The sequence below is a fragment of the Manis javanica genome, chromosome 4, assembly GCF_040802235.1.
Source record: "Manis javanica isolate MJ-LG chromosome 4, MJ_LKY, whole genome shotgun sequence".
NCBI lineage: Eukaryota > Metazoa > Chordata > Mammalia > Pholidota > Manidae > Manis > Manis javanica.
The window spans coordinates 118,080,107-118,105,341 of record NC_133159.1 but is presented as its reverse complement, the minus strand read 5'-3'; the positions used below and the strand labels follow the sequence as shown (position 1 = coordinate 118,105,341).

Sequence of the window (25,235 nt, the reverse complement as noted above, 5' to 3'; positions counted from 1 at the left end):
ATGTTTCTCCACAACAGAGCTAACTGGCTCCAGGGAAGAAATGTTCTCGTTCAGGGCCTTGTTACCTAAGTTCTTAACAAAGAACAGTTTAAGAGCTCTCATTCTAATAACAGACGTAGCTATAGTTGACTTTTACTCCCACCATTTCAATTTCTAAAAGTTACCAAGGATCTTAGGGGGTTCAGATCTTTTTTCTAGATGTAACCATTCCTTCAGAATATTTTGTCTTACAGATAATTTGCAGAAAAAAAATCCTTCTCAACCTTTAGTTGTACTTTTCAGCTCTGAAACTCAAATCCTGTTGAACTTCCATCTGTAGCTAACACCATGGAAGTGTTTTAAATAGAAGAGAATAGGAAAGTTGGTGAGAAAGGAGTCTTTTTAGTGAGAAAAATATAAAGCAGAGAAATCTCAAGTTCTGACTAGTACATCAGGAATGATACGGGAAAGTCAAGAGACTTCTTTCTAATCCTACACAATAATTCTCATACCTAACTGAAAAATGCGTAGGACAGAGAAAAAAAGGAAGACAAAATAATTCATGGAACCTAAAAGACCCTAATGAATTTAAGCTTAGGATGACCTGAAAGAAAGAACACTGCATATATGTATAGACTCACAGTGTGACCAAAAATTAATGCCTGGCTCATTAAGTACAAGTACAGCTTCTTAGGACCATATACAGTAATTTTCATCAGACAACCCCAAGTAACTTAATCTGTGATAGTTTGATACAAATTCATAGGCTTTCTTTTCCTGAAGTATTTTCCAGAAGTGTTGGATCATCCCCCAACTCCTCTGTCAGGATTGTATGAGATGGTAATTATTTTGTAAGGCTACTGGTTCCCAAGGTAAATAATGTTTATTTTCTGAGAAGTGATAGTTATAATTTCTGCCCTGGGGAAAGATGACTTTTAGAGGGGAGATAGTAAAACCAAAATAGATTCAACAAAAGATACAGTAATATTGAAGAGTTATTTTGAGCTAAGTGAACAAAGATTTTCTGAGAAAGTGGGTATAATAAGGAGTCTGACTCCATTTTTTATGTCTGGCCATTGGCAGCATTTGAGCTTCCACTCTTCCACCCCACACACACACCAGGCACTTTAGGTAAGGAAACTTATACGTTCCTCCTGAGCTCTTAGCACTGGATCATGAATCCCACTTGAATCCCCAAAATTTCATGCATGGGAACACTTTCCTAACCCTACCCCTAGCCACTAAAAAGGCCCAACCTGCTCTATGCTCTTGCCATTCTGGACTGGCATGAACCTTCCCTGCTCTCCTCAGAAGTCCCTTGTATGTGTAATACTTTCTCTCAAATTCTCTTGGTATCTAAATTGTCATCAGTCTCAATAACTGGCCTATTAATTGAGAAGCAGTCCATCTTGCCTCTGTGGGGTGCAAAAAAAATAGGGCAAGGTAAAACAGACAATAGCTGTCCACAGGAGGGTGTGTTCTGGGGATAGGAATGATTATATGTTAGGGCAGAGATTTAAAGGAAGGTGGATTAGGATATATAATCAACCAAGAGTTTCTCTATTTAGTTTGTACATGGGACTATTCCAATCAGTACAAGAAATGACAAGCTCAATTCAAACAACTGAAATTCCTTGGCATGTTGAAATAGCCTATTCCTGGGGCCAGGAAAATAATTAGATCATGGTGACTAACATTAGTCATTTTCAGGTACAGGTAAAAAAAAAACATGCACATACACATGAAGATTGGTGTTTAGAATTTCTTGGGTTATTTCAGATTTCAGGTAAGTGTTTTTTCACTTGGATTTGTGGTATTTTGGCAGCTAAAACTTCTTTGCAGGAAAAAATTGGGGGGGGGATGCATTTTCAGCCTTCAAAATAAAGTATCACAATTGTAATAACCTGTGAAAGTATAATCCTTTGGTATTTAATAAGGTAAACAGTCTGAACATTCAGAGCGATTCTGCACTGTGATGTCTCTGATGCCAAATGAGGGCTGAACTACACCTGAAAGCTCTGCCACATTCATTACATACACAAGGTTTCTCTCCAGTGTGAATTCTCCTATGTTGAGTTAGGTGGGCACTTCTACTGAAGGCTTTTCCACATTCAAGACATTCAAATGGTTTCTCTCCAGTATGAACCCTCTGATGTTGAGTAAGGGATGAACTCTGGCTGAAGGCTTTCCCACAACCCTTACAAGTGTAACGTTTCTCTCCATTGTGGATTTTTGTATGTTATATGAGAGTTGAGCTCTGACTGAAAGCTTTACCGCATTCTCTACATTTGTAGGGTTTCTCTCTAGTGTGAATTCTCTGATGTCGAATCAGGGCTGATCGATCACTAAATGCTTTCTCACAGTCATTACAGGTATACGGTTTCTCTCCAGTGTGAGTTCTCTGATGTTGGTAGAGGTGTGAGCTCTGGCTGAAAACCTTTCTACATTAATTACATTCATAGGGTTTCTCTCCAGTGTGAACAAACTGATGGACAATAAGGGATGCATTGTGACTGAAGGTTTTCCCATATTCATTACATTCATAGGGCTTCTCTCCAGTGTGAACAAACTGATGTTCAATATGGGATGTACTTGAGTGAAGGCTTTCCCACATTCATTACATTCATAAGGTTTCTCTCCAGTGTGAATTCGCTGATGTTGAATAAAGTGTGTTATCTGAATAAAAGCCTTCCTGCATCCATTACATTCATGGGGTTTTTCTCCAGTATGTATTCTCTGGCATTGAGAAAGAGATGAGCTGAGATTAAAGGCTTTCCCACAGTCATTGCATTCATATGGTTTCTCTACAGTATGAATTCTGTGATGTACAGTAAGGGCTGAATAATTACTAAAAGTTTTTCTACATTCACTACATTCACGGTTCTCTCCATTATGGATTCTCTGATGTTGAATAAATGGTGTATTCTGAATTATGCCTCTTTCATGCATATATTCCTTCCTACTGTGAACACTCTGATGTTTGGTAAGGTATGGGTACCAGTTAAAGCCTTTTCTATTTTCATAAGACTTCCCTCCAATATTAGTTCTCTAATGTTCAATGTGGTGTATACCATGATCAAAGGCCTTCAGTATTGATTACATTCCAAATTTTTCTCTCCATTATTCCCTACACAATGTTGAATATAAACTGAGTGATGATTGAAGATTTTATTACATGCATTACACTGAAAACTTTCTCAGTTGTGCTATCTTTCTGATGTCTGGATAATTTTGAAGTCTGCTTGGAGCTCTTTCCTGGAGCATCATATGTATAATGTATTTCCTCTTCAGGATGTATTGGTTTTATAACAAAGTCATACTTCAAACTAACTTTCCAAATTCAATACATTTGGAGTTACTATCTGCAATGGGAGTTCTTTTCTTGCAGATAACTGTTGCTTCTTTTCAAAGTCTATCTTGTGCATCCTCTTTGATCTTTGCAAATCACCAGGTATCTTTCAAACTAGAGATCCTTGCATCAGCCTCTGTGCTTCTCTCCATATTTATCCCCCAGTATAATTTTTTTTTCAGAAAATTCCATCTTTGGTGTCAACTTTCTGGTCTCCAAGTCTGGGGGGGAGGGGAAGTAAAAATGTTCTCTGTACTAGAAGGAAGTGGCTAAAGCAGGAATGAGATAACAACTGCATAAATACCAGTAGTCAAATATGTAAGTCAACAAATAAGTTATTGGATATCTATTATAGACTAGGCACCATGTAATGTACTAGGATTCAATGATAAAAACAGATACAGTCCCAGATATATTTTGAGATTTATATTCTACTGAGGCAGACAGATATTAATCATTTCAAGCATGATCAATGGTACAAAATAATGTGTTAGGGAGATCTCAGCTGGGAAATGATTGGTATTGAACATAAGAATGCTAACTACCCTAGCCTCTGAACCACTGGAATCTTCCCTGCTTTTTGATACCATCACCCTCTACCCTGCCCCTTGTCTGGAGTTCACCCCAGCTAGGGTCATCATTCAATGCCTATATATCCCACTCTGACTGGCACAGTCTCCCAGAAACTCTCCTTGATTACTGCTGGGGTTACTATCAAATTCAGTAATATCATTTCCCATATTTTCCTTTGCTACCCTACATGTTACAATTTGCCAGAGATTTCCTCCAGCCTTCACTTTTTTCCATCTTTCATACACACACACACAAATGCATGCATGCACCAAAAGCTTACAGAGAGTCAAAGTTCAGGAGAATGCAAAAATTTTATGAGATCAGGGGATCAGGCCTACTACTAGCTCAGCCTTCTTATGGGTAAATTACACAACATACTTTTTAATTGTTATAAAATTGGAACATTATCATCAGAGATTTTTTAAGTACTCTTTCATATTATAGGTAAAACAAACATAACACATAAGTCCTTGTAAGTTGAGGACTATTTTCAAAGTAACCTTATGTAGATTTGACAACCTTATGTAATGTATGAAAATGTACAAAAGTTAGAAAACAATGGAAGTTAAGCAAGGGACAGAGATGGTAGCAAGAGACTAATCCACTATTAAGTTACCAAAAACAACGAGCCAGCTATTAATATTAAACCTAATGGATACTTTCCAGCTTTTTTACTTGATCTCTCTTGCATATAACACTGTAAGCCCTTCCTCCCCTTGAAATGCTCTTTTCTACTGGCTTCTATGACAAGCAGACCTGGCTGCCTCCTCACTCTGGTCACCCTTTCTTAGTATCCCTTCTGGACTCTCTTTCTTTTATTTATATTGATAAATTTAAGGAATATAAAAATTTATATATCTCTACTGCCATCATCTTATTAAAAATTATTACCATTGTATTATTTTGACATCAGTATTTTCCCTATGATTTACTTTTGAACAATTATACCAGTGATATAGATACATAGAGAGATAGCAGATATTTAAATGTGTATGCTTATTGGGCTTCGAGTTTCACTTGCAACTTTTTTCATGCATCTCACTTCACAGTGAGATCACTATGGGTGATCTTATCCCATGACTTCAGTGACCATTATTCTCAAATGATTCCCAAATCTGTACCAATAGTTAAGATCTCTTTCCTTCATCAAGACCTATTTGACAGTTCCTCCCTGTATTCATCTACCACCCAGACATCTACACAGACCAGAATTTCTCAAATGCAGCACTATGGACATTTCGGCAAGACAAGCCTTATGTGAGGGGCTGTCTTGTGCACTGTTTAGCCATATCCTTGGCCTCTACCCACAAGATGTCTATAGCCCCTCCCAGTCTTCAAAACTGCCAGTGTCCCCTGGGGACAAAATCATCCCTGGTTGAGACCTGTTACAGACACTTCAAACAACTTAGGATAAACAGGACTCATCTTCTACTGACTGCTTCCACCACAAACTTGCTTCTTCTCTTGTGTTCTCCATCTCAGGGAAGAGAATTTCCATAGACCTACACAGAAACCAGAAACCTGGGAATTATCTTTGTTTCTCCCTTATTCCCATATATACTCAGGGAATTCTGTCAATTTTACAACCTTAAAATTAGATGTAAGATTATATTCCTTAAAATTACATTCAAATTCTTTCATTCCCTTCATACTTTTGTAGGAAAAAACGAGGGTTGATGAAGACAAAGTAAATGAAGAAGAGATCCCAGTTACTAGACAGAAGGAAATGACCTCAAAAAATACTTGGGGAGAAGATAAAAGTGATCTCTGCATCCAGTGTTAGGGTTATAACTTAAGTAGGAAGTATCTCTTTGTTGAGTCTGGGAAGTAGAGAGTCAGGCTATTATGACTCTGATATGTCCAAGTGAAGATGAGACTAGAGGGGTCTCAATATTTCCTACAGACCTGGAGGATTGGGGGAGGAACCCTAACTCATATTTCAAAGACATCTGCCTTGTTTCACTTACGTGTAAAGCTGCTTCTTAGCACATCTCCCTTCTGCATCCATGGGTTTACAGCTAGTTCCAATTGGGAGATGACACCAGGCTTAGGAAATGGAAATCCTACTCAAGGGAAAGAAACAGAATGTGACTTCAAAAGACAAAGCACCACCCCATTCACAGTCCCACTATGTTATCTTTTTGAGAGCAAAAGACAGAATAACTAACTGTTGGAAGAAATTGAGTATTTCTACCCAAAGAGAGTGAGAAACAGTTTAAGGATCAGCTCTGGATTCTGGAGGAGAAAAAAGAAAACCCAAAGCCTTATTTGTTATCTTCCCCTAACAGGAGCAAGGGCATCTTTAGAAAGCAAAGCTATCCAAGAGGCCTACCCAAGGTGTGCGCACCCAACCTCACCCAAGGAGACCAGGTGCCTATAGTTCTCTAGCATCACGTCCCTGTACAAGACTCTCTGAGAAGGATCCAGTTCACTCCATTCTTCCTCAGTGAAATTCACAGCCACATCCTTGAATGACACAAAGCCCTGAACCTTCTGCATGTGATTCTGAAGAAAAGGTTAAATGAGGCATAATTAGGGGCAATTGATGGGATGGGGAGGAAATGGATCCAAGCACGCACAGGTTTCAAAGGCAAGATTTTATTCACTTGTATGCTTAAGAGTCTTAAAATATGTACATTCTTTTGACATGGCAATTTCATATCTAAAAATAATTATAAGAAAATGATCACAATATGAAAAAAGTTAGAAATAAACATTATAACTTACAATAGCAAAATAAGACTAAATAATCTAAATATATGAGGAGAGTGGCAGAAACTGCTAATTACTCACTAAAATACACTTCCTCCTGACCTTTCAAGGTACACAAACATTTCCCAACCTCCTCTGTAGTTAGATGTGGCCATTTGACTGAATTATAGCCAACAGAATGGAAGCAGAAGGAAGGTACACCACTTCCAGGCCTGACTCAACACACATTCCTCCATGATGCTGTCCCCTTCTGGCTGGCTGGTGTAGAGATGACCCAAAGTGAGTTTGGGACCCATGTGGTAAAGATACTAGAGCTTCACATAACAAGGTTCTGAATGGCCACCCAATCATATGGTCACAAGAACAAGAAATAAACTTCCATTATATTAGGGCCTATGTATATTTGGGGTCTACTGGTTATACTAATTATACACTAGCCAACCCTAATTCAGAAATCAGCCTCTTAAAAGTGGAAGGTAGCATAATAAAAATCTAAAAGATAATGGTGGCATTGGCTTGACAAGCAGGTGGCAGGTTTCAAGAAGATGGATATTTAAACTAGAACATTGTAGGCTCTTGATATATACTAGCAAAATAATTTAATAACTGTGAAGGCAGACCAAAAGCTCACTGTGGCTATGGCTCCCAGGGAGGAGGTTGGAAAGAGGCAGAATGCTAGATGGTGTGGGATACTGCGGGATATATCTGGCAAAGAAGAAGAGCTGAGCTCAGTAAAGGACTGGCCAATTTTCAAGCTAAAAAAAAATGGAATACAGAGTCCAGAAATCTGGGGCTTCATATGCCTGCAAAAGCAAACTGTTTCTACATCTCATACAGTAGGAAGTAAGTTTGAAAAGAAATTTGAGCAACAAAGGCCCATTAAAACTTCTCAGCTGAACAAAATGACTTAAACAGATCAGATTAAGGATATGGCCTTCCCATCCAAGCCTAGCATTCAGCTGGCCTTAAGCTTATCTTCATTATATTAAGAAAGAGACATGCATGGTAAGTAAGAAACTGAGAAATATACCAAGCTTGAGAATTATATTTAGGAAAGAACTTTGGGTGTGATTATTAGTACACTGCAAACAGATTGGCAGCCTCTTAAGTTTCTGTAGGACAATAAACCCATGTTTTCAATGTACTTTCTTTTTCTTGCCTCAGAGTAGTATCTCTTCTCCATTCTAAGCCATTTATGTCACTGACTTTTCAAATCTTTCTCCTCAAAAATCTGCTCATCCTTCAGGGCCTACTTCAAAGCTCACTGCTACCATTAGCAGGGGTGGGGAGGTTGTCGGGCTGGTTGAAGGAATAAAGCCTTCCCTCTCTCTTACCCAGACCCGCCTGCTCACTCTCTGAATTCACACATTTTCCCCAAAGCACTTTATTGCTGAGTAGGCCTCCTTAAATCTGCTGGTATTGCACCACACAGATTTGTCTACATGTCTTTCCTCCCCACGGAGAAAATTATAAGCAAACAGGTGCAGAGCTGTCTCATATGCCTTTGCTTATCTGAGCCAGATGTCTCAAGTAAACAAATGGAAGCTTGATTCTCACCCAACCACCTCTATCAGTCCTCCTCTTCAACTATGTGCTAAGAGGCCCCATATTCCCCATGCCCTCTCCTACCAACTGATGGGAGAAACTGCCAAGGCCCCGATCTTCACTGCTACTTCTACACAACTAAGCAACACCCAGTCACCATTTTGTTGGCAGTCCATCGGACCCACTTGATCCTATCTTTTAAAACTGCTGATGCTAACAGGCTGACAAGCTTCATGCTAAGAGAAAGAAATTTCTTTGCTTTAGGAATTAAAATGAGATTTCAGAGGGAAGAGGAAAATTCCCAACTCACTTGGGACTTGGTTGAGTGGAGAACCAAGGCCATATTCTACTCCTCAATATACCTTTTGGGGAAACGGCAGAGTCCCTAGATGACAGAGCTAGAAGGGAAGTGTAATAAAGGAATCCTGTTTATCATTATGTATCACAGACCTACTAGATAGAAATAGCCTCTTCCAACAAAATGTGCCTCTGACCTTGGCTGTCATAGTATCTGAAGTACTGCACAGACATTAAGTAATGAGGCTTCATCACCTCAGAGAGTAGAATGAATGTAAACTTGGGGCAAGATCTGACCATTCACTGGGTTCAGGATATGCCTGAGCCTGTGCTCGGAGACTGAGATCCCTGTGACCAAAAACCAGCACATGTCATGAAGGGCTGAAGGGAAGCTTAGAGGCCTGTAGCGTCAACTTCTTTAATCACAAATGGAGAAATTTTCCAACTTCAAAGAACATGAAAAAAGAAGCCAGAGAGGCAAAGGGCAGCAGTGCCCATCCCTGCAGTCAGGGACACAAGGACCTTAAGCCACCAAATCACGAGTACTCTAGGCCCACAGTGTGACTGCAGCCACCCTAGATTAATTCCACCACACACATACATGAGCCGCTAAATTGCAATGTGTCACCTCATTCTCCACTACATCCTAAGCATCCAACACAGTGTGCCTCACAGGCAACAGGCCCAAAGTGTTGTGAACAAATTAATGATCCATTCACTCCCTCTGACTCCATGCCCATCAAGCAACCTACTGCTCATAATTTACTTTCCCATTTTGATTATTCGCCTATTGGGAGAAAACTGCTGAGCATATTAAATTTCAGCTCTTCTTTGAGCTTTTCTCACGGTAATAGGGGTTACATGCTATTTATTTTATTCTATAAATGATTTTGTGTTTTCTGAATATTCTAGTTTCTTTCTTTCCCCAAAAAAGCAATATTTAAAGCCCATTGTGGGCTTTAAATTTATTTGGGGAAGAAGTAGGAATTTGAAGTCCTGTCACTGTAAACAGTACAGGGTTTCACAAGTTTTTAAAAAATCTATGCCTCCTACAATGGTCTCTCACTAGAACACTGGCTCTGGAGTCTGTCTGCCTGCTTTAAATCCTGGCTCTGAATGGCCATAGGCGAGCTGTGTCTGTGCTTCAGTTTCCTCATTTGAAATTTGGGGGTAATAATGGCACCTACCTTGAAGCACTTGCACATTAACGTATAGAAAGGGTCCAAATCAGTACCTGATACAGAATAAGCATTCAATAAAATCATTTAATTATCAGTTCATTGTTTTCTTATTATTTTCTGCATGTCACCCCCTAGCCAAAATTTTATGGAGTTTTCTTTCTATCCTTTGTTTTATGAAAACAAAAAGTATAACCAATATGTTTAGTCATACTCCAAGCCTCCACTTGCTCACAAGACACAAGATGCCTGCCCCCTGCTGGAACTGAACTCTGACAATCAGTGGAGGACAGGGGTAGAGAGAGGAAACCCTAGGTTCCAGGGCCTTGGGAAATCACAGCGGCTGAGGGCAGAAAGCCACACAGACTGGAGACAGACTATGGGAGCCCCTCCAATATGGATCATCCCTTTGTAGCTCCTTAAGACACAACACTTCTTAAGGGGAAATTGAAAGGAAGTCCAGAGCAGCTCCCAATCCTGTCAGAATGGGTGGCAAGGCCATGGACCCTGCAGATGCAGGCCCCAGCTCTGCAGCTGAGCGATCCCATGGGCTGTACTGTGCAGTCCAATCATCAGCCCATTTCCTTCTCTCCTCCCAGGAAGTCTGACTTGCCCCCTCTCTCTCCCTTGGGAAAGGCATCTGGTATTAATAGAAAGAGTGTGGCAGGTAAGATGTTTTAACTTTTTTTGGAGCTTCAAATAAAAAGGGGATGTTAGGAAAATAACTCCTACTTATAAAGCACTCACCATGTACCAGATGCTTTCCATAAATCACCTTTTACAAATGAGGAAACTGATGCCTTGTCCAAGGCCTCAGAGCTGCCCACACACATTTTACAAAGCTGTTGTAAAGAAAAACTAAAATGAGATTATGGGTACACACTGTACATGCCCAGCAAATGGTAGAACCCTCTCTCCCTTGTATTTCTTACCTCTGTTCTGGAGTTTGTGGGTCCGATCCTCCATCGCCACATACACCACCGTTTGGGTGTAGCAGCCTCACCCAAGTCCTCCATGCCTCTTCCTGGGAATTACCAGCCCTCTCTCCGAAACTCTAGCAAGAGATTCTGGGTTGAATTTTTCTCCTTTTTCATTGTATATCTTTTTCATTCTGCCACCCCACTCATAACAGTCATCAGAGAGTCTGAAGTAGTATCTTTTGAGTTGAGAACTTCGATAGTCACACAGTCTTCAGGAAGCCCTAAATACAGACAAATCTGGATATAATCTTTATCCCAGTGCCCTGCAAAAACAGACACCCAGGAGCACAATCACACATAACAGGTTAAGAAATGGTTACCAACATGCTTGAAAGATACATAAGCACCAACCACGGTGAAAAGTGCCCTGCTGGGGGTAAGGGCACCTGGTTCTAATTTCTCTTATGTACCAGTTGGGTGGGTGACACAGAACAAGTTAATTTTTCTTCCCTAGGTTTGTTTCTTTTTATGTACAAATAGTGAGGCGGATGACTTCTATTAATAATCGCTATTGATTGAGCCCTTACTTGGTGCCTGGCACTGTGTCAACCGTTTCATATCAAAATGCCATTTGATTCTCATGACCACGTAAGGTAGGAAGAATAAACTTCACTTACAGATGAGGAACAGGAGGTGCATAGCTCAGAAACATCTAGTGACATTACTAAGCAATACAGCTTTCCCGTGATTTAGACTGAAGGATCTCCTACAGTATCCACGCCCTCCCATGTTAATTGTCTGAGTCTATACAATGGATCACAGGGACACAAGGGTGCAGGCGCCATGGTCTCTGACTCTGGGGCCCTGGAAGTCTAGGGCCCTACCTCCCTCACCATCCAGCCGAAAGCTTCAGCCTGTGCGGGCCCTCAGCCCGTTTCTCAGCAAAGGACCCGGAGGTGTGTCAGATATTAAACACACGTACACCCCGCCGTCACGTACACACCAAACCCAGGGCAGAGGGGCAGGAGCAAGGTGGCCGAGCCCATTCGGACAGCACCACAGCTCCAGCAGAAGGGATTATGGTCGGATCAGCGGGCTCAGGGAGCACCCCACTGGGACACGGCCAGACCCCCAGGCCTCACAGTCCCCTGCTGGAAACACACCCCCGTCCAGCGTCTGCTCCTCCCCGGTCCAGACACGGGGCGGGTCGCCGCAAGGGAGCGGAACCAGCGCAACGAAGCTGACAGCCGAGCGCGTCCAGACGAAGGGTCCGGAAGCGGAAGCGCGCGCAGAGGCCCCTGGGAAACGTAGTCCGGCCCTGGCGGGAGCCGGGGTCTAAATGCCAGGCTGAGGCTGGATTGAGAGCGCTGCTCATCTCTGACCACCCGGTTTGTTCTGCCTACAGCAAGCCTTCGCGCGGCCCTGAAAAGACAGCTTAACGTTGGCCGCCGCTGCCAAAGTGGACAGGAGCCTTTGGGGACGTTCACTGCGCCATCAATGACTGTTGAGAGTGTTTGGGTGAAGGGTGTCTGGAGAGCAGAGATCTAGTCCGAGGAGCTTGTCCCTTTGGTCACTCACCACAGAATGAGCGGAGCTGCAGCCCTGCTTCAGGAAGCCCGACACAATAGTCCCACTCTTTGGGTTCTGCATCTTTCCAAGAATCCTGGTGATGCGCTGCTCACATTCTGTAGCTAGTTCTTCAGTGCTTCCCACGCTCCAGCACCCTCAGCTCGGAGCGCGGGGTCCTTTGACGGCCTTTGGGATTCCCATCACTGCAGCGTAGGATCCTCCCTGGGCGGTGAATGCAGCTGATGTATAAGCACCGGCAGGAGAACCTTACTACATCCAGCTGAGAGTCCTTAGCACCACAGTGTTCACATGCCTCTGCCCAGAAAAGTGTCCCGTTATTCCTGTTACCTCCTGTTTGCTGACTCTTGCATATCCATGACAGTCCTCCAGATCCCTTGGTATTTATTTTATCTGTATCCACGTTGTTAATTTAGGTTGTTAATTAATCTTGGGGGTACATTCTGCGGCCGACTCTCCATGAAGGGTCCATCAGGATGCAGTCCCAAGTTCTACTGGGACAAGACTGCAGACAGTTGCGTTGTTGGTCTCAACTGGAGGTGTGGAGAGGATGCTACTCCAAATTCCAGAAAGCCCCAGACTTACCACCCACTGCACTCTTGAGAAGGAGACTTTCTCTCTAAATGCAGCCTATCCAGTCTGCCTACCTGAGTCCTGGATCCTGTCTTTATAAGCTCTTTTCTGCCAGAATGCTCTGGACATCCGCAAAGATGCCACTGTAAAGAAAGTAAACCCTCGACCATGAAATCCTTGTGCCAGGATTCCTGAAGAAATGCTGAGGCCTCCACAATTTGGGGTTCAGTAGGGAAACTTCATGAAACACTCTGCCAGCTGGACTTCTCCCTCCCCATACACTCCACCAAATCCTAAAGTCCTCAGTTAGTCTAACGGTTTTATTCTAAATGTGTGGGTGATAGGTGCAGCAGGAATGGCAAATTGTGGATAGTTGTTGACAGTGGGTGATAGATAAGTGAGAGTTCCTTATGCTATGACCTCTACTTTTGTGTATGTTTGAAATCTCCAAAAATTAAATTTTAACAATATGGATTCATTTTAAAAATAAAGCAGATGAGATCATGCCTCTCCTATTCTCAGAAGTTTCGGTTGGCTTCCCACTGCAGAGTAAAATCCAAAGTTTGCATTATTGTAAGTCCATGTAATCAATTTAGTGCCGCAAAACCAGCATTTTTTTAAGAATGAAATAGAACAGAAAAAAAAAAGAAAAAACACTAAATGCATTACATGTAGTAAGAATAAGTCTTGTTTCAATGAACTTTGTTTCTGTTCTATATGTGTGTATTCTTGGTTAACAATGTACAATGTGTATGTGTGTTTTCTGGGGTCATGATCAAAAGAGTTTGAAAAGTGTTTCTCTTGTGATCTGGTCTCCAACCTCGTATCTCACTTCCTTATCCCTCAGTGCTACTTCACCTCCCACCCCATCCTCAATCCCAGCCTCCAGCCATTCATCAACATGCCAATCCCTATCCCCAGACGTCCACAAAGCTCTCACTCCCTCACCTTTTTCGAACCTGTTTGAACGTCATCTTTAACCTCAGTGTCTTCCCTCAGCACCCTATATAAAATAGAGGAGCCATGTAACATTATTCACAATCTCCCTTATCCAGCTCTATAATTTCTTAATGACACTTAGCTCCACTTGTGTTTATCTGTTTACTGTCTCCCTCTCTCTATGCCAAATATCAACTCTTCTGTTTTGACCAATGTGCACCTGAAGTAATCACTTATAAATATTTGTATTGTCCTGTGCATTCTTTATTAGGTTAACTCCTATGTAATTTTTTTGAGCTTGTGACTGGTATCTTAAAATGTTTGCCCTTCCACCAGGTGAGAACACAGCAGGAAGTCAATAGTCTGCAACCCAGAAAAGGGCCACCACCAGAACCAAACCAAAGCCAGCACCCTGATCATGGACTTCCAGCCTCCAGAACTATGAGCAAATAAATTTCCATATTCACAAGTGACCTACTCTGCTGTATTTTGTTAGAGCAGTCTGAACAGACTAAGACATGTTTCTTTTTATTCTTAGGAGTTTAAGAATTAGGCATTACATCAACAATTACAAATTGTATTTGTACTTCTAAACTTCAAATATAATCATGGTATTAATATTATTAAGTTAAGACAGTATATTTTAATATAGTTACCCAAAACTGATTATATAAATTATGGAGCCCTTGGTAGCAGTAGCTTCGAGTATTTTACCAAAGGGAAGTATTTTTCATTGCAGATTCTTTTTGTGTTCTGCAGATCACCTGTGCATACCCACCCCAGAAGAAATAACAATCAGTATTGCAACTAGCATAACATGGAATTCATGGAATTGAGTTTTAAGTTTCACTGGTAGCTTACAGCAGAAAATTGTTTTATTATGTACAGCATATAGAATCTTGAGAAGGACCATCTTCACCATCTTGAGCTCTACTTTACTAAAGGAATATAACTAGAAGCAGTATAGTGAAACAGTATTTGACAGTTTACTTTTCTTACTTTCTAGAAAGGAAAAGAAAAAATAAACTAATTCTGGGTGGCTGCCTTCCAAGTGCTTTGTGCATTATGCTGGCTACTTTAGGTACATTTTCTTATTTACTCTAAGAAGAATATTCCTATTTTAAAGAAAGCATCATCCTCTCTATTTTAAAAGACAAAGAAATGGAGGCTAGGGGAGTTACAGTATATAGTCCAAAGTAACATTAAAGGAAAAATGAAGCTCAAGTCAAGAGCCAAGTACCATTTAATTCACAAATCCCATGATATGTCCACTATATTCTGCCCAATTGAGAAGGAATTATCATTTGTTTGATGGAAATATAATTATACATACTATTTATGTATCAAACCACTAATCTGGTTGAGCAACAACTCATGTAGAGAGTCCCCTTCAGCTGCCTCACTCCTAGAGACTATTTTTGGTAATAACAGGCACTACTGAGAGTGATAAAGAGCAAGGATTGTAGAATCTGAAAGCCTGGATTTGAATGTGGGCTCCACCATTGATTAATCTTGCTGTGTAGTGGTTTCTCATTCGTAAAATGGAGACAAGAGGAGTAACCAATTTAGGAGTGTGTCCTTAGGAATGAATGAGTTAATATAAAGCTCGTAAAATGATTCCTGGCATATTGGAAATGCTCAATAAATGTCAGTTAACTGATTCACGCAGAAAATTTTATTTTGTAACAGCAAAGGGAAGGAAAGAACTTTGGAGAGAGAGGAACCTGAATAAAATACAGTGGGATAAAATGGTCCCTGGATTTAGTCATGAGATGATGAAGGTCAGCCATCTCAAAAGCTGTTTTGTTGAGACTTTACATGACAACAACAGGAGAACCCTTCTACACCCAGCTGTCAGAGGAAAGGATAAAGCCATCCTTCATATAGAGCCTCACTGCACACACTCAAAAATGCCCCAGTGACTTTGCAAGGAGGAGTACATGAACAGAAGGCAAGAGCAGGTATTCTGGTTTACTGCTTATAGCATGGTAAAATATTTTGCCTCCAGGCAGAGAAGATTTAAACCTATTTAATAGATTTGATATTTACATCATATGCGTACATATAGATGGGTATATTTGGATCTTGGTCTCTTTATTCTGCATATTCATTAATTAGACCCATCCTGCAAAATAAATATAATGTATGATGTGTTAGGAAAGTTAATTTTTGTTAAAGATTTATCTAAATGATAACCACTGACTTCCACAAATTATTTTTATGTTGTTAGAAGTAGAGAAAAAATCTTCTAAAAGTTTTTATTATAAATATCACACATGCAAAAGAATACATAATGCTTAAAATGATAATAAAGCAAATGCCCATGTATCCACTACCAGCTTAAGATATATTGTGAATGGTATATTACTTTCTATTATAGTTGGTGTAGAGGAACGTTACTGATATTAGTAAACTGATCTTGAATCTAGAAACCTTGCTAAACTTTATTTTTCATAGTCTTTAATGATTTGCTGATTCTTTTAGGTTTTCTATGTGGATGGTCATATCATACTATTTTATTAGCAACTAAGTAAATAAATACATGCATTCATTTAAATGAGCTCATTTAATCTCAACAACCACCCAACAAAGTGGGTATTATTGTCTTTGCTTTACCAGTAAAAGAACTGAGGTTAAGGGACATGCCTGAGGTTATGAAAAGTGACAGATCCGAGATTCTAAATTTAAAACTTGTAGTCTGGGTCTACAGTCTATGCTCCTAACCTCTCCATATAAGTAACTGCCATTCAAATTTTGTCTCTTCCAGCATTCTAACCCTCTCTTTCCCCCTCTTCTTAAATTTTTCTTACTGTATTAGACAGGCCTTCTTCTACTGTACTGAACACAGGAGTGACACCAAACAGTTTTGTCTCACTCCCAGTTTTCAAGACAATACTCTTAAACACCTCTTTTAAATTCACATTTGCTCTAGGTTTTTGGTATATAGATTTTATCAAGTTAAGAAAGGTATCTCAGTTTTTAAACCTAATAATGATAGATACTGAACTTTATCAAAAGATTTTTTGTTACTATTGATTTAATTATTTTACATTTCTCGTTTAGAATCCATTAATGAAGCAAATTCATGGCTCGATTTTCTGATGTTAAACTCTACTTGATCACAATATCAGTATTTGATCATGATATAATATTTAACACTCAGCTAGTATTTCAATTTGCACCTGTAAATAAAATTGGTTTACAATTTTCATTTTTTTTCCCATGGTAGAATCCTCATCCATTATAAGAGCCAAGGTTATACTAAATTACTAAAACAAATATGACAGCTTTCTCTCTTCTTATTCTCTTCTTTCAGATATCTTATACAAGATTTATTCCTTGAAAGTTTAGGAGAATTTGAACTGTGGTCTCTCATTTAAATTTCTTTTTGATAATTCATCTATTCAAGGTTCTGAGTTTCATTTTGCAACAATTTTTGCATTTTATACTTTTCTAAATTCATCTACTTTATCTATGCTTCAAATGTATTATTTAATAACCTGTTGTTTCTCTATTTTTCCACTCATTCCATTTGTATTTTCTATATCTGCTTCTGTACTTTTTTTTTCGATTCATTATTCTCACTGAAGGTTTGTGTATTTTATTAATCAATTCATCAAACCAGGTTCTGGTTTTGATAATCTTCTCTACTGGTTTCTGTGTACTACTTCATGAATTTTTTGTTGTTGTTGTTATCATTAATCTACAATAACATGAAGAACATTATGTTTACTAGGCTCCCCACTTCACCTAGTCCCCCCCCACAAACCCCATTACAGTCACTGTCCATCAGCTTAGTAAGATGTTGTAGAATCACTACTTGTCTTCTCTGTGTTGCACAGCCCTCCCCATGCCTCCCCCCACATTATACCTGCTAATCATAATACCCCCTTTCTTCTTCCCCACCCTTATCCCTCCCTACCCTCCCATTCTCCGAGGTCCCTTTCCCTTTGGTAACTGTTAGTCCATTCTTGGGTTCTGTGATTCTGCTGCTTTTTTGTTCCTTCGGTTTTTCTTTGTTCTTATGCTCCCTCCACATATGAGTGAAATTATTTGGTATTTGTCTTTCTCCGCTTGGCTTATTTCACTGAGCATAATACCCTCTAGCTCAATCCATGTTGTTGCAAATGGTAGGATTTGTTTTCTTCTTGTGGCTGAATAATATTCCATTGTGGATATGTACCACATCTTCTTTATCCATTCATCTACTGATGGACACTTAGGGTACTTCCATATCTTGGCTATTGTAAATAGTGCAGCGATAAACATAGGGGTGCATCTGTCTTTTTCAAACTGGGCTGCTGCATTCTTATGGTAAATTCCTAGAAGTGGAATTCCTGGGTCAAATGTTATGTCTATTTTGAGCATTTTGAGGAACCACCATACTGCTCTCTACAATGGTTGAACTAATTCACATTCCCACCAGCAGTGTAGGAGGGTTCCCCTTTCTCCACAACCTCGCCAACATTTGTTGTTGTTTGTCTTTTGGATGGTAGCCATCCTTACTGGTGTGAGGTGATATCTCATTGTGGTTTTAATTTGCATTTCTCTGATAATACTTCATTAATTTTAACTCTTTATTTTTTCTACATTTCCTATTTCTTTGGCTTTTATTTCCTTTTTTAGGCTCCTTGAAGAGACTCCTTATCTCATTTACTTCCAATTTTTCTAAGACATTTACTTCCAATTTTTCTAAGATGTATTTTCGATAAGGAAAATATTCAACACAGCCATCAAGGTCAGCAAACCGCTTTTTTCCTCTGGTTGGCAAAGTCCACAGGGCACCTCCAGCTCCCTCCTCCCCTCCTTCTCTGGGCTCCTCTTTTTCCCTGTGCATGCCAAAATGCCGTGTATCAAAATAATATAAATTGCTCCCCTTACTTGTGCTCAGGGCTCAGATCTTGGGAGATTACCACCCTCTGAGCCCGCCGGTGTAAGAATAAAACTTTAACACTCCAAGACATCCGGGTGCTGCTTGGTTCTTCCATCAGCAATCCAGACAAGGTTTTCCAGTATTTTCCATAACATTTGGTTCTCTGACCGGGAAACCCAACCACACTGGCCCATTGTTGCCACCGGTGTGGGGCAACAGTGGGGGGGTGATGGAATGGGAGATCACAGGGGAGAAGGCGCGCCCTGCCTGACCCCTCGGCAGTCTCCCACCCGGTCACCCTGGGCCAGTCGCGCTCTGCTGTTCCAGCCGGACTCAAGGAGGCTTGGCAGGTGGGGACCTGATTCCAACATCGAATCCTGTAAGGCCCCGGTGCCTCTGACCCACCCAGTTCCCACCCGTCAGGGTGGAAGGGGAGACTGATCACCTCCCAGAGACTACTTTGAAGTCTCTGGGGCAGAATGTTTAAACTCTGGTCTAAGTGTGTGAGTGAGTGTGCAGGGTGGCTAAAGCCATTCAGTCTGCCCTGAATCTGTGATTCCATGGCCTGCGCTTTGGAATCTGATGGGCCCTTCGCTGTATTCACGGTCGGCCATGACAAAATAACGGTGACTCCGCTTCGGCTGACCTGGCCTGGGACTTATACGGGTGCACCTTAGTAAAGGCTGATCAAAATTTCTGAGAGGAGCATGAATGGCCAGTCATCTGACTGGTCTCCTCCCTAAAGGGGGCAGCCCCTTCCCCTTCGGTGAGTTTTGCTTGCAACAGACAGGAATAGGGCAGGGTCTTAGTCACCTGGACAAGGAAGCCTTCAAAGAATCAACAAAAGCCTGAGCCTCCGCAGATTCTTGCTGGTGACCCAGAGAAAGAGCTAATATTGCCCCCACCTTATGTGCCCCCAAGGCTGTCAGCACCCAGTCCCAGACACCCCACTGCCATCAGCCACCCCAACAACTCCAGAACCAGTGAACCTACTCGCTCCCGGACCAGCAGCTAGACCCTGTTCTCAGCCAGGAGCAGGCGCCCTTCAGATGCTGGTGCAAGAGACATGGGAGCCTGAAAGGTGTAATAAAGACAGGACCATCCAGCCTGGCCGGTCCATGCTTTACTGTTGACCCTTCTCCACAACTAACCTCATCAACTAAAAACACAACACCCCGTCGGAAAAGCCACAAGCCCTGGTTGATCTCATGAAATCCCTCTTCCAAACCCATCGGCCAATGTGGAAAGACTGCCAACAGCTTCTCCGCACCCTGTTCACAACAGAAGGGAAGAGGCAACTGGGGTCCCTGATCGGGATGCATAGGCTGAAATCACCGCCCCCAGGAGTGCACCGAGTGGGACTTCACCACCCCAGAGGGACAGCACCAGATCCACCAAAATCAGGACGCCCTCTTCCAGGAGATCAAAGCCGGGTACAAAAAGCCAGTGAACATGACCAAAGTTTTCTCAGTCATTCAACAACCAGGAGAGTCTCCTAGGGACTATTATAAAAGACTGTGTGAAGCTTATCGCATCTACACCCCCTTCAATCCTGAGTCACCAGGGAGCCAACACATGGTCAGCACCTCATTCATAGCTCAGGCAGCCCCAGACATCAGAGGAAAGCTCCAAAAACTTGAAGGCTTTGCCAGATGAATATCACTCAGCTGATTAAAATTGCCAACAAAGTTTATCTAAACAGAGAAGTTCAGGCTGACAGAGAGGCTGAAAGAGAAATGAAGAAAAAGGCCAGCCTCCTGGCAGCTGCCCTAAGAGAAAGAGAGAGATGACCAAACAGCAGAGCAAAGCCGACCGCCAAGATGGGGAAGGCCTAGGAACCCCCTAGCCAGGGACCAGTGTGCTTACGGTAAAGAGAAGGGGCACTGCAAGAACAAACGCCCAACCCAGGCAAAGCCCCGAGGCCCAGTGGCTGCCAGGAGGAGCCCCACGGGGAAAGGCTCACTGGCCTGGCAGGAGCAGACTCAGCCTGACAACGACTGGGCGGGGCTCTCTCGCACTCGGCCCCCAGGAGCCCACGGTCAGAATGAAAGTGGGGGAACAACAGATGACTTTCATGGTTGACACAGGGGCAGAACACTCTGTGGTCACTCCCCCTGTAGTCCACTTTGGTGAAAAAGACTGCAACTATTCTCAGAGCCACAAAGACAGGGACAGTACCCCTCTCACAAGAGGCAAGAGCAGGCATCCAGGAACACCTGATCAGACTCAGAGAGGCAGGTGTTCTGATCGAGGGTCAGTCACCCTGGAACACCCCGCTTCTACCTGTCAAAAGGCCAGGAGGAGGGTACCAGCCTGAGCCACAAAGACAGGGACAGTACCCCTCTCACAAGAGGCGAGAGCAGGCATCCAGGAACACCTGATCAGACTCAGAGAGGCAGGTGTTCTGATCGAGGGTCAGTCACCCTGGAACACCCCGCTTCTACCTGTCAAAAGGCCAGGAGGAGGGTACCAGCCTGTTCAAGACCTGCAAGCCATTAACAAAGTGACTGTCTCTTTACACCTGGTGGTCCCAAACCCATACACCCTCCTCAGCCAGATCCCGGGGTCCACCAAATGGTTCACTTGCCTAGACTTAAAGGATGCCTTTTTCTGCCTCTGGCTGCCCCTAAAGCCGGCTCTTGTTTGCCTTTGAATGGACTGAACTGGATACAGGGCGGCAGATAGAGTTAACCTGGACAGGGCTTGCACAAGAGTTCAAGAACTCACCCACTCTCTTTGGAGAGGCACTGGCTGCAGACCTTGCCAGCTTTCTGAGGGATGCCACGGGCTGCACCCGCCTGCTGTATGTAGATGACCTCCTCCTTGCCAGTGACACCCAGGAAAACTGTGCAAAAGACACAAAGGCCCTCCTACAACTCCTGTTAGACTCAGGACACCAAGCCTCATGGAAAAGGGCACAAGTCTGCCAGCAACAAGTCAGGTCCTTGGGATTCCTTCTCAGGGCCCTAGGGCTGGAGAGGAAAATAGTCATTAGCTCCTTACCCCAGCCCCAGATGAAGAAAGGCACATGAGAGTTCCTGGAGGCCACTGGGTTCTGCAGAATCTGGATTCCTGGATTCTTGGCAAAGGCAAGACCCCTCAACAACCTCCTGTGGGGGCCAGACTGAAAGCCCCCTGTCTTTCTTGGAAAGCCACTTTCTTGGAAATAAAGGCTGCTTCAGAACAGGCACCCGCCCTAGGCCTGCCAAATATAAAAAATCCCTTCAATCTCTTCATACATAAAAAAGTAGCAATTCTGCATTGCAAAGAACACCAAAAGGAAAACAACCCTATAACACAGGGGAACCAGCTAGCAGATAAAGCAGCTAAAACAGCAGCCAATAAAAAAAACAGATAAACTCCTTCTCTCACTATGGCCATAACACCACCAGTGGAGGCCCCTCCACCCAAGCACACTAAAAAAAGAAAAGGACTGGGCCATGGCTGAAGGAGTCACCCTAACTAAAAAAATGATAAATGCTGCCTGACAAACATATCTTTGTCCCACCTGCAACTAGAAGGGATCTAGTCAGCAAATATCATCAGCTCACCTACCTAGGAAAAAAACTGCACTGGAAGCCCTCCTCAAAAAGCAATACATCAGCCACTTGCCAGCATTATGCAGAGCAGTAAGTGAGCAGTACATGACTTGTGCCAAAAATAATGCTCAATCTGCTCCTCAACCCCCGCCAGGTGTCCAAAAAGCAGGAGTTGCCCCCTTTAAAGACCTTGAGATAAACTTGACAGGTGTCCAGCCAAGCAGAGGACTCAGATACCTTTTAGTGACAGTGTATACATACTCTGGGTGGGTCAAAGCCTTCCCAACCAGGACAGAATGAAGCAGACGCAGTACAGATTTTAAGTAAATCACTCAACAGGACCTGAAAACTCCATACTCCATACAGGCCACAAAGTTCAGGAAAAGTGGAGTGAATGAATCGCACACTCAAAGGAAACCCTAGCTAAGTTTTGCCAAGAAACTGGCCTCCTGTGGCCAGACCTACTGCCCCTGGCCCTCCTGCATGCTTGCTGCACCCCTGGGACTCAAGGCTTTTCCCCGTTTGAATTAGTGTATGGATGCCCTCCCCTGTGTCTAGGAAGCCTCCCAGGGAACCTACGCCAGAGAGGAGATAAGGGAGCAAGAGAACAGCTCCAGGCCTTGGGAGCCGCCCTAAATCAGCTGCAGCAATACAACATAGAAAGCCCCGATCTCTCTGGGAACCCCAGTGCATTCCTTCCAGGCTGGGGACTCAGTCTGGGTCAAAGTTTGAAAAAGGGACCCCCTCATACCTCAGTGGACTGGCCCCCACATTGTTGTTCTAACCACTCCTACTGCCCCCAAAGTTGCAGGCAGCACTCCGTGGGTCCATCATTCCAGAGTGAAAAAGGCCCATAATCTGGATGAAAAATACATCAGTGGAAGGCCCAGCCAGACCTCCCGAATCCTCACCGCCTCTGCATCCAACGATCACCCTCTGGCTAGTGAACACCTGCACGCCGTGGACCCTGGCCCTCGCTGGAGTGGTATCTTTCATCCTGGGCATTGAACTCTCTGCTGTTGCCCCCCTGGACCAGACTATTCATCAAAAAGTTGCCCTTTCTATTGTCTATTGAGCAATCGTAGATTGTTTTGCTGTGCTTACCTGTTTCTCCTAACTATACCCAAGTCTCAGCCTGCATCTCCCCACTACCACTCTGTAATGTGATTTTTATACCTTCTTTCCCTTCCCTTCCTCCCCTTCACTAAAACGAAGTGTTTAAAGGGGCATCAGAGGGGGGAGTGAGAGGGAAAAATTTACAAGGACAGCAATCTGGTCCAGGTGGCTCCCTTCTGCTTCTCAGCAAAAACAACAGAACCCTCCCTTAATTCCCGCTCTGCCAGGCACTCACTCCCTAAACTCACTCCCTAAACTCACTCCCCCTTGTTTGCTCGCTGTGCATGTAGAAATGTTGCAGATAAGGAAGCAGAAAGATATATATCGCTCCCCTTGCCTTTGTTCGGGGCTCAGACCTTGGGAAATTACTCCCCTCTGAGCCCACCGGTGTAAAATAAACCTCAACACTCCAAGACCTCCGAGTGCCGCTTGGTTCTTCCATCAGTGACTCAGTCCAGGTTTTTCAGGTTTTTCCATAACAATAATATTAACTTTGTCTTTTGTATAACTTATTTCCTTTGATACAATTTTCCATTTTTAAAATTTGTTCTGAGAGAATTTGAAAATTCCTGTTGAAACTTTTTTTTTTCAAATGATGGCTGCTTTAAATCCTTGTCAGATGATTCCAACATTTAATTCACCTCAGTATTTACATTAAAAGAGAAAAAGTTGATTGCTTTTTCTCCTTCAGGTTGTGATTTTGCTGGCTTTTGGTCTGATGGGTGATTTTGTATTGATTCCTGGGTATTTTATCTATTATGTTAGGAGACTGTGGGTCCTGTTTAAATCTTCTACTTTCGAATAATTTCACCCTGTTTAGGTTTAGCATACAGGTCCTGGCCTATTTTTGTGGGCTGTGTTTTCAATAGCAACTTAATTTTCAGAGCCTTTGTGGTACTATTTTGATCTGCTTGTTCATCTGGTACTGCTGGAACTCCCACTGTTCCCTGCTGGTGCTTCCTGTGTGGGTGGAAAGACCTTCCCCAGGCTGGGTCAGGGTGGGGAAAGTGATCTCCAGCCCATGGGAAGAGTGATTCCTGGATCAGGCCCTCCACGTGGTGGCAGTTCCCCCACAGGTACTACCCAGCCACCTGGTATTTCTACGGGGGTGTTTGTGTGTGTTGGGGGACGATACTGGGATTCCCAGGTCTGGTTGGGACAGACAGAGATTTGCTTCCTGGGCCAGCAATTTGTTGTGGGTGGAATTCCCCTGCTAGTACTCTCTGGAGTCTGGTTTCTCTCTGTGGTTGAAATCAGTCTCAGGCTTGGTGGGTACAGAGGCTTCCTGGCTAGGTGACTGTCATGGCAGAATCCCCCTTGCAGGTGCTGCCCATGAAGCTAGTGTTGTGGATGGGGAGGAAAGTTTTAGGCTGATGGGGAAGGAGAACACCTCCCCTGCTGCTTGTTAGTGGGGCTTCCAGTTATTGTTATTACCCCGCCAGTGCTCCAGGCTCACCCAGTGGTGGTGGGGGGTGCCTTACCACTGCTGGGTGGGGTGGAATGGGCTTACTGGAGCTACCTTCTCACACTAAGTTTGGGTTATAAGATACCCTGCCACCATTCTGTTACTCTATTCTGAGATCTCTCTCTATACATAGTTCCCCTTCCTCTCTCCACCTTCAGAGTCCTGGTGTATTACTTCTAGCATCTATATTGAAGTCAGCAGGACGGAACAGGGAGAAGTAAGTTTACATATCATCTTGTTTAGACCCATTATATACTTACAAAAGTAATGAGAGATCATTACTTCTGACAGATATATACGACTGACAGATAAATCAATAATTGTAGTAGGAAAGTTTTACATAACCCCTGAGAAATTGATACATCAAGCAGACAGGGAGAGATAATACATCTACTAGCAACTTCACATGCAGCAGAGATATGCATTCTCTTCTAGTATATGTAAATCATTCAGAAAATTGACCATTGAGGCAAAACACAGGAAATGTACCAATTAATTTAAAATAAGTATCATAATCTATGTCACTAGATTAGAGGTTATTGAAATATAATCCTTTCGACCTGGACACCGTCTTCCAGTAAGTTGCTAAA

At 42.7% G+C, this 25,235-nt stretch overlaps 1 pseudogene; it reads right to left on the bottom strand.

Annotated features, from left to right (window-relative positions):
* Positions 1 to 1,892: 1,892 nt before the first annotated feature.
* Positions 1,893 to 12,937, bottom strand: LOC108396515 (uncharacterized; annotated as a pseudogene).
* Between the last annotated feature and the right edge of the window lie 12,298 nt (positions 12,938 to 25,235).